Here is an 11,264-nt window from a genome sequence, read left to right as displayed (position 1 = left end):
TTTTAAAATAAATCAGCACAAATAGGTAAACTCTATGGCAAATTTCTGCTGTGGGGTAGAGAGGAGGCAATTAAATCAGAAGCAAAAGTTATGGCTGCAAATAACCTAACACAATAAGGAGAAAGATAAATCAGCCTGCAAGTTACTCCAAAAGAGACAGGCAAGGGAATGTCCAGCAAAAAGCACCCTGTCTGAGCTGCCTAAGTGGAATTCCACTGGGAGAAGGCCAGCAGGTCTGAGGTCTCAGAGCCTGGAGCACAAATTGGAAAATAATGAAGCTGGTCCACTGCGATTGCTATAGAGGTGACAGCGCTGCAAAACAAAGGGATTCTGGAGCCTGAGTTAGGGCAGTGGGAGAGATCAGCTTGCACACACTGCAAGGGGTTGGGTTACATGTAATTGCCCTTGTGAAGAGTGGGTGGTTTGCAAGTGTTATGACAGCTGCAGAGCAGAGGATGTCTCTACTATGAGACAACACAAAGCTAGACCAGAAAACGGGGAGGCAAAAGTCACCAAACTTTCTAACTGAGGCCAAGTACCCTGTCCCAAGGCACTTGAACTATGCAGGGACTCCAGGAGCCAGAAAGTTTATCAGCACTCATCCATTTGTTCACTCCATCCATTTGAGCATAGAGTGTCTCTACAGAGACTAAGAAATAAACTTCAGGGTATCTAGGAGGTCCCTTCACTGCACAAATCCATGTGTTAACTATATGAGTGGGATTTTCTTCTCACAACTTGGCAGGGCAGGGCTGGGTGATGGTGATTTTTCAATCCAGACCTACCATATTTATCATGTTTTCATTCTCCTTTCTAGAAGACGGAAAAGCTTTAATTGCATGTTATTAACATGACAGGTTGCTTGCCAATATAATGTGTATTCAGAAGTTCCTGGAACTGCATAGCCAATCACAGCATGATTTTAATCTTTAAATGACTGATACACAACCTCACCTTTAACTCCATCTTTACATCTTTTATGTAGCAATGCATTGGGCAGCCAGTCCCTCTTGTCTGCATTTTCTGTTTAAAATACTTAATATGAATGAGTGAGCAGCAGACAGATAGCACATTCCTACACCAACAGCTTTCACACACACAAGAGCTCGCCTTAAGGCTTGCTGCTTTTATAAAGCTCTCTATCTGCATGCAGTTTGGGTGCAGTGCTCACAAAGCATCCCCTTGTATCCAAATAAACTGGGCACTGGTGCCTTGTAAATGACACATGGGGAGCGAGCCTGGCGCTCTGCCACAGCCAAAACATGGGCAAGCCCCCAGGCTCGGGCCAGCCAGATGGCTGGGGCTGCTCAGCCTGCTGGCATTACCACTGGTTCATCTGGCAGCCCTGCTGCACCTTCCAGCTCTTCCCCATCTTGTAGGACCATGTGGGTGATGGTTTCATCTTTACAAGCATTAGTATCCAAAATCCTTTTGAAATGCTTCACACGATGAGCTTGTGGTGCAAGCAAGGTATTCTTTCCCCTTCTGATTTTATTCCACTGAGTTCTATTTTGCCTGTGCAGTCATTGATCTCTAAACTGTATTAGGGTACCACTTTGTCTTCCTGTTCTGGGGAAACCGGCAAGTGAAAAATGTATTGGAACACAAAGGGAACATGTTAGAAGAGTTACAGTTCCCTCTGCCAGAGAGCAGCAGATCACCATGATAATCACAGAGAGCAAGACAAAACTCCTTCTTAACAGCTTGTTTTTGATACTGCAGCAACAAATGTTCTTCCACAGTGCTTTACATATCATACAAATGAAATGGGGACCCTTATCCACCCACCCTCCTGCCCCTGTGCTCAGCTTTCTCAACACTTAACACCCGTGTGGCCACTTACAACTCGTTGGCCGGCCTTTGTTCATCCACATCCTGAACCCTGCGGTCATTTCCCCAAGGATACAAGCCATTACAAACCTTAATTGCAGAGCCCACTTAGAGCAATCTGGACAGACCCAAGTGTTTTCAGCACAGGAGGTCTCTCATTCCAGTCCTGGGGGAATCTGCCTAGACAACCACTGCCACAAAACTAATAGAGCCAGATTGTGCCTTGAAGGCTTGGGCCCATGTGGGAGCACCACTGAGCTGCATGATCCGGGCAGAAGCTTGAAATGTGATTCTCCAGGAGGAAGTGCAGTCCTTCCATCTACTGTCATCTCTTCTATGCTGAGCTGGGAACCTGCAGCCTGGGGGCCACAACTGCACACTCAGGCACACTCTGCTTCTTTCTCCCCATTTCTCTCATTATTCTGCCACACAATAATGGCTCACAAAAGCCTATTTGACCTTCATGGAGGAAAAATTCTCACGCCTCTGATTTAACAGATCTAGCATTTTCAGCAGAGAGAGGCTCTTTGGCCTGTTGTCATTCCTTCTTAGTTCTCTGAGAGTTTACTTAAGAAAAGGCTGAGAAATTCTGTCCTTCCATTGTAACCTGGTATGTACAAACCATGTGCAGGACCTGACCCTGCTAAAAGCCACAGCAGCACTGTCAGTGATTTTACTTGGCCACGATTTCACTCCTAGTTTTCTACTGAAAGAGGAAAGAGAAGCCCCCACTCCTACCCCCACCCCCATTCTCTCTAGTGCTTCCCAGTTATCCAAATCTACAGCACAATTTGCACAAGAGATTCTTTGTTATTTTCCTTTCCTGTAGTAGCACAAATTTAACTTGCAACAACCTTGGCCTTTTTGATGTCAGATATGACTCATGAGATAGATGCTGGCTTTACTGATTAATCTTACTTATGCACATGTCTTATTCCTCCCCTATGACTTGCCAAGAGCATTTATTTCTGCTACACTAGGAACAAAATCTCAGCTATGTCTCTGGAGCATTACATATTGCAGACTCTGTCTCTTTGGCCCCCTGCATTAATTTTCTTCAAATGACACCAAGGGGCCAATATGTTAAGTTTGCACTATTGGTCTGACAAAGTTTTGGCTTCTATTTATAATCATTTGTATAAAAAGCATCAGTTTGGGTTAGCTTAGGCCTATTGTGGAGGGAATCACTCTAGCACAGATCATTCCAAAACTGCTTTCACTTTCTGTACTTGCTGAGGTTTGTGTTTTTGAGGCAGTGTAAATTGTATCAGGGATACTGACAACTCTCTGACGTGCAATTGGAGGTGGACACTATTAATCCCAGCTTTGGTCTCCTGCCGTTTTTAAGAAGATTTCTTTATAGAATTAGGTATTGATCCTACTCTCGTTATTTGAGTTGATTCACAGCTGCATGACTCCACGGCCTGCTGGCATAAACAGTCTAAAATCAGATAAATACTATAAGCAGCAATACACAAGGTGCAACAAGGGCAATTCCAATTACATACTAAGGATGGAGATACCTGAACTCCTCTTGTCCTCTGCTCCAGTATTTTACTTTCCTTATTATTATTTTCCTTTATCTTTTATATACAAGAATCTAAGATTACTCCTCACATGTTATTCTCTCAGGTTGTACATAACCCATGCTACAGGCCTTCTAATGTTTCTTTAGGCTGACTTAACTGCAATAAATTTAGCTGCCATTAAGTACTTCGATATTTAATCTAAATTTTGGGGTTTGACATTGTTGTAATACTTCCAGTTATAAATGAATGCTGTCCCTAGCAACTTTACAGAGAGAAGGATTATAAAAGAGCACATCATTATCCTAAACATTCAGAGAACATAAAGCTTTCCCTAACAGTGATAGGTGAATCCCACACAATCAAAGGAATTCTCTCCTGTTCATTCCGTGGTTGTTCATGAATGTGTTGAAAAAATTCTTGTAAGCTTCCTTCTGATGCAGGAGCTATGAGTTCCTTGATCTGCTAGCTCAGCCTGTTCATCTGGAAAGCATACTGAACACTGACAAGGTTGTATTGTGTCAGCAGCCTGCCGCGGGCGTCTTTTCTCCAGCCTGATGGTGCATTGCATGCTGCAGCCACCTACCCTCACCCAGCAGTTCTGGGAGGACCATGTTCCCTACACTGATACTGATACACAGGTAGACAGACATTTCCAGGAGTATCACACATCCTACCTGACTGTGAGGGAAAAGCTGCACCATGCCAACATTCCCAAACATGGAAAGGATGCAAAGTTTTCACTAGAAAATAACTTGTGCTCTGTGAACCAGTTCTTGATCTACTTTGTCTTATTCTTGCAGCAAGATATAGGAATGGGGAAGAAGTGTGCCGACATCATGAATAGAGTGAGCAAGGACATATATACTAATGCAGGACTTATTGGCTCACAGTTCCCACTGTGTCCTGAAGAAAAGCATCTACCTTTCGTAGATACCTAAACAAAGGTGCTTCTGCCCAACCACATGGCAAAATAGAAGCCAGAGCTCCTACATTCTAAAAGTTTACACTGTATACTCTGCACTTTAGCAAGCATTAAACTCAACAAACATAAGTTAAAAACAGGACTTTTCATTGAGGAATCTTGATCTGAAGTTCTGTCTCTTGAACACTTGAAAACTAACTAAGAAAATAAACCAGTAAGGTAACTGATTGATCCATGCTTGGGAAAAAAATAGTTTTATATACACAGCAAGAGAATATAGCTAATTAGAACTATCCCTTGCAAGAACAGACCAGCAGGGACAGGGTCCCAAACACCTTGTGACTGCCTGTTTCTAGCTACATTCTGATCATATTTGTCAGCTTCGGGAATTCAGGAAATACAAGTTTTTACATGTTTCTTATGAAAAACCCAGCAAACTTTTGCAACTTTAACTTCTTACTGTCATAATGCAAAGCATCTTAGCAGAGGCTCTGCAGAGCCTGGATCTGCTCTAGTGTAGTTTAGGGAAGGTTGCTTATGGATTTCAACCTTTTAGGCTCAAATCTAAAAAAAGTTCATTCACACAAAGCAGCTCAGTGAAGCCAAATAACGAGGCTTAGCCTAGGCTGCCCTGAGATATTTTATTACAGATGAAACCAATTCCCTTTGAAGATAAGGGAATGCTTTAGTCGATGGACTCTATTTTGCTTTTGGCAAGATCTATGTAAATCTGGAGTAATGCCATTAACTTCATAAAAACCTCACCCCAGATTTACAGTGATGTCACCAGGAGCAGGATCCAAGCCCTGGTTGACTGAAAAAGAGTACCAAACACTTTAATTGAAAGAGAATCTTAAAGTAACCAGTGGGAAGATATTTTGTGAATTACACTTGTGATTCTTGTTAGTTTGTAATGAGCTATTAATGTAATCATTAAAGTTGAAGAACTCATATAAATCAGTATAATTTATGAGAGGAATTGAGCATAACTAATTAACTCAAATTGTTGGTTATTAATTTTTATTTTTTTAAACCAAGTAACCAAGACTCTTGATGCTATAGTCTGAGCCATAAAATAAACTCTAGTCTGTTTTGACAATGTACAGATATTTGGGATTTAGAGCATAATTGGAAGGCCCACATTTTCTTTAGTATAATTTCCCTCAACTCAAACAAATTCAAAGAGATATGCAGGGAGAATTAAATTCTTTCTTAGTTAGTCTCTCAATATTTTGCTTCCAAAATATTTGAATTTTGGACCAAAATAGCCCAAAAAGATACATGGGAAAAGAAAAATTTAAGTAAAAAACACACCATATTCTTCAAAATCTTTTCTTCTGATTTTTGAGATTCCTTTTTCCATATGACTCTTAATGCCAAAGCATTAAGTCAATGGTGAACAGGTTAGAGTCATGCCATATTTCTAAATGATACTTCATATAACATTAGAAAATCATTTGAGTTCCTGGCAAAGTATATTTCTTCCTTTATAAATGTTTAAGGCTCAGGAGGACCATTGTCATAATCTGGTCTGATCTGCTAAACAGGCAGCCAAGCATTGAGAGGGAATACATTGTGTATTTTGTAAGTAGGGAGGCTTTGTATCCCAAATCTGGACATGGAAGACTCCATACTGCCACTTGGAAGCTTGCACTGTTCTTAACATCTCGACCAACCAGGCTTAATTGATGGAAATTCTCTATATTTATTCAGCCATCATAAGAAATTTTATGATACAGACTTAGGATTATAGAACACTATAGACACCTCATGGATGATTTTCATCTTGTCATCCCAGTCTAACTTGCATCCAGTACTGCTTACCATTAGATGACAGCCTCTAGAGGCATTTGATGGAGGTATGGTGCCTTTTAAACCTCCCAACACACACAGTTAAACCCCTACACTGAGAAAGGTCCCTCACTGATGCTCACATTGAGTCATTCTGACACAGAAAGCAGGCTGCAGGGGCATTACGGTTTCATCAGCGATGTCAGCAGCCAGAACATTTATCCAGATCCTGTTTCATGTTCCAACGGGCTCCTTGCCTCAGAAGATGTCAAAGGGTCAGCAGAATAGATCTGGGGAAAAGTCCAGAGATGTGAAGGAGAACACCAACCTCAGAATAAGTCACAGAGGGGTGGTAAAGCACATCGTACCACAGGCAACAGCAAGCCACTGTAAAGCAGAAAGATGAAAGATGTCTTCTGATTATTCTGAGAATTTATACTCAGGGTGTAGTATGTAATCCCAAGCTTTACAACAGCCTGATCAGCTTCTTCGTCTCATCGTTCTAATTCTCACCTCATGCCCCCTGGATCTATTTAAAACAGTCCAGTTAAAATTATTTTCTTGGCCTGGTGTCTGACCACGTCATATAAACCAAATCTGAGCCAGAGGCAAATCCAGTTCAGCCTGTGGTTCAGGTTTGGGTTTAAATCAAAAGAATGTTTGTGATTTGAGTAGATGGAACATTAATAAGTAACAACAATATAATAGCCTATAATAATAAGTTTACTTTGCAAGAATAGAGTCACAGATGAGCCAAAAGAGGAAACTAATCCCCTGGGTGATATGGTTGTAAGATTAATATGGTATGAACATAGTTAGATCTTCAGAGACATGCAAACTTATCCAAAATGCAGTAGGATTTGTTTGGCACCAAGCTTCCAACTTTGACTCCATCCTAATAAAAATCAGAGTCGTATATGTCTTTTTATTTTCCCATAAATTTATAAATGTATTTCAACAATTTAAAGAGCAAAACCTTCCCAAACTACCAAAGTCCGAAGGCCTCTATTTTTGCAGCTCTAACAATTTTACTAAGACATCTCCTACTCTGTGACATTTTAATTATTCACAGCACCAGTGCACTACAAGTGAAACATGCTGTGTATTCTCCATTCACTCATTCATTAGTTTTAATTAAACCCTCTAATTTTATTTATGCTGTCATGGACTGATTAACAATTTGCAGCACAAACCAGGAAGTTTTAAACAGCACCTTGAGAAATCTTCCGTGCTCTAAACAGGGATCTGCTATAATAACTACAAATCTGCTGGATTATGTTCTGAAAGGCAAAAGGAACTACATCAGCAGCTTTCATAATGCAATTTTCTTTTAGCTGTTTAACAAACCATATCTCAAGGCCTTTGGTGAGAAACACAGATGAGGTATCTGAAGGATACAACAGGACGAAACTGCAGACAGACACTCTGGAAGTTCTTTCATTAGAAGCAGTCTAGGGCTGAGATGGAGCAGCATGATGCAATAGAATGAGTACCAAGTCCCACTCCAGCAGAGACTCAGGACACTTTAAGTGTTGCCGAAAGGACAAGAGGCATTGCCTGGAACTTGTTAAAGGAGAAATTCATGGAACATCTTAAGTAACTCTGAAAGAGTCTTTATGACTGCAATTTACACATTTTATTATTCTTTTAAATTTGAATTGTCTGTAACTTGAACCTTCTGACAATAGACCTGTCTCTCAAAGCCTCCATCTCAGTGATCTTTGAGCACCTGAATTCATCAGCATGTGTGCTACACCTCAAAATGCAAAGATTTATGTTCACTCAAAGCAGCCACCCATATATCTACTCAGCAATTAATTTTGGTCCCCAGATTTCAAAACAGGCCTTCCCTCACACCCCACATCTGTTGTTTCCTCTCTGATCCCCATCTACACATCTCCTTCTCACATTTGTTTCTGTCCCCACCTGCACATCTCAGTTCTGCCTCTCTAGCTCCTTCAGCAGTCTTTCATTTCCTCCTGCCTGACTGGAAAAAAATACCTCAGACCATTTTCTCCATCTTTGCCTGTTAGGTGCAGCTGTGCTCACCAACTGAGTCAAGGCAGATAAAATTCCAGGAGAATAAATAAGCATCTCCACTGAACAGGACTCACTGAAAGATTTGGGAAGGATACCCAGAGCTCCTGGGCCCTTTCTTTTACCCTGCTTTCCTTCTCAGCTCTCTGCTAACTACAATATATGCTTTATACAACTCTGAGTTACTGCCAACTGCTGTGGAGCCCACAAAAAACTATTCCCATTCTTCTATGTTCTTTTTGTGCAACGTAGAAAGATGCAGTTTAAAGGCATTGAAGTCTACCATGAACCAGGGAGCTGTGCACTACCTCCCATTTTTATGGCACAGGATCCATAATGCAACAGGACAAGCTAATGGAGTAAAGAGGGAGAGGGAAAACCTCTTCAGGGACAGCAACCATTCCTAAATAGTCACCACCATTAAGTCAATCCCTATGACTTTGCTTATAGGCTTGAAATTAGGGAGAAATGAATATAGAGTGAAGAACTGACATTTCATCTTCCTGACCTCTGCCCTGAGTACAAACTGAGGCCAGACAGCAAAATCTGTTTGAGTGTGTCAGTCTGAAATAAAACACAATTCTTTATCCATTGGCACATCCTTCAAAATCTGGTCACACAACAATTCAGCAATGGGCTATTTATAGAGGCTGTACTACCTCCAGGCCTGAAGCAAAGTGTTGTCCCAGGAGAGCACAGCTACGACAAAGCAGAGCAGTGCAGGCTGAATCTGCCTACCTCATCAGGAGGGTTGGATTTCACTCTGGCCAAGAGTGTTCTCAGCAGCAAATGAGGCCTCCCATAATATATTCCAATAAAAACAGAGGCTTTAAGAAGAAATCAGTGTTTAGGTCCCTTCCAAGACATATAAATAGTCTTAAATTGTGTTATTTTGGAAGCATTTGTGATTTCTTTTAGGCGATGCCTCCCTCTAGTGTTAAAGCCGGCAGGTGGCCACCACCGGGTCTCAGACAGCCCAGTTTTTGAGGAGGTGAGAGATTTTCAAGTACTCAAATATTTATTATATTTCTCTTCCTGGCACCACCGACAGTTCAAACACAGCCCGAGCAGGACTCTGCCAGCTCTAGGGATCATCGCAGGTGCCAGCAGTCATTGCAAGGAGACCTACACAAGTCAAGAGCAGGTGAAAAGCAGCAGCCTTTGGTTGCCTGGGTAGGACAGAAGATCTTGGTTCTCGGATGTGAGAGCCAGAGCTTTGCCCTAAGCTTGTCAGTGAACATCTCTAAGTATGCAAAAAGTGAAAGGCTGGTCTGAAAAGACAATAAACACCCAGGTTTGTCTTCCCAATCTGCCTGCATAAGACTGATGCCAAGAGCCTATTACACGCTTACTCGGTTCTTAAAGCTTCTATGGTTTTTTTTCTCCTTTTTCTACAGGGCCTTAAAAACCTTGTGCACACACACCTATGAAAGATATGTAGCAAAGACACACGAAAAGTAATGATCTGCCTACACGCTCAGAAAAAGGCCTCTAACAAGCTGCAGCAGATTTGCCTAAAAAATCACTTTTTAATTCCTTTGGAGAAAAATACAGCCCAAATAACCACAAACATGGAGCTTTGCTAAAAAACTGGTATTATCAAGAACTTCCTTACATGTGAGCTATTGTCTAGCAATATTTGTTGGAAATACAAAAGATGAGCAATCTAACCACAGAAAAGCAGTGGGAGAAACCTTCACTTCTGGAATTTGTTCCCATTTGCAGTCATTAGTTTTCCAACCTAGTAGTACATTAGGAGTAGATTTCTGCATTTAATTTCTTAAATGCACCACAGCAGGGAGAGTGAGGGGAAAAAAAAACCCAAACAATTTTATTTCTCTGCAATATAAAGAGTAACAGTTATTGCTTGCCAACTACACAATTATTTTCAAAGAGCTTAGCATCTCTCTTAGGTTGATATATTAGCTTTATTACACTGCCATGGCTCTGAGAGATACTTGCCACTCAACTCATTGGTACAAAGAGATACAGATGCTTTATTACCATGGATGGAATTCCCATTTCTGCCAATGCTGCCGGCAATTCTGTGCCCTCCTGAGAAGTAATGCAGCCCTTAAATCATTTATTATCTATTCTCATCACAACTTCACAGTTTTGGCATTTTGTTTTAAAAGTATCAGTGTGCCTCAGTGTATAGCATTTTCACCACCAGCACTGAAATCTCCTAGGGTGTTGGCTCAGACCCACAGTTGATACTTCATCAGGAAAGGAGTGAAAAATAGAGAAGCTAAACCGATATGCATAAAAATCTGCTACTGCCATGTTTTCAGCAGAACAGCGCTGCCTGTGGGCACTAGGACACTCCATACCTGACTAACTGAACCCTCTAGAATAGTGTGGGGATTTTTGGCTTCTAAGTTGGTGTCAGACAGGACAAATGTAGCCAGCTGAACAGCTCAGCCACAAAAGCAGTATTTCTAGGAACAGCTATAGCACAAGGAAGCATGTAACTGCTTAGGGAAGTTTTAGGTGAAACCTCTGGTGTCCATCCCATTTCAGAACTCTAATCAGGTAAGGCAAAAATTATTCTTCTGAAATTCAGCCTCAAGATTTTACAAAGTTGTGGCTTGGTCTAAAATTCCATTGAAGTATTTTCCTCTTCTGTGTTTAACAGCCTCTCTTTTAATCACATGACATTTTTAAAGCTCGTGTGTTTCAGGCTACATGAAAGATAGCTAGAAGGATCAGCCTCTGGAACAATCTACCAAGTCATGTAGTGGATTTTCTACTGTTCGGTGCATTTAAATCAAAACGTGATATCCTGGCAAGCCATCTGTGCCACCTCATCTCCAAGACTCAGGCCTGATGTAGAAGTTACTGAGTGAGTATTTTTAGTGTCACACAGAAGGTCAGAAAGAATGATCTAATGTTCCTGTCTGGGCTTAAGCTCTATGAATAAATGAAAATCTTAGGCCTAAGCACTTTGGGACAAAGGAGCATCTTTAAATATTTAGCAAAGCACTGCATCCACTGGGACTGCTCCACAAAGTGGCAGTCACATGCCTGAGGCTCAGACATCTCAGGTCACCTTAATGCATGTAAATGAAAGCTTGAAGATGCTCAAATCCCGTGGCCACTTAACTCTGAAAATGTACTGGTTTGGATTAGTTTCTTCTTAGTCAGTCCAAGCCTTT

This window comes from Poecile atricapillus, chromosome 6 (assembly GCF_030490865.1).
Source record: "Poecile atricapillus isolate bPoeAtr1 chromosome 6, bPoeAtr1.hap1, whole genome shotgun sequence".
Classification (NCBI taxonomy): Eukaryota; Metazoa; Chordata; class Aves; order Passeriformes; family Paridae; genus Poecile; species Poecile atricapillus.
The sequence above is the reverse complement of the archived record's forward strand: the minus strand, read 5'-3'. Positions refer to the sequence as shown.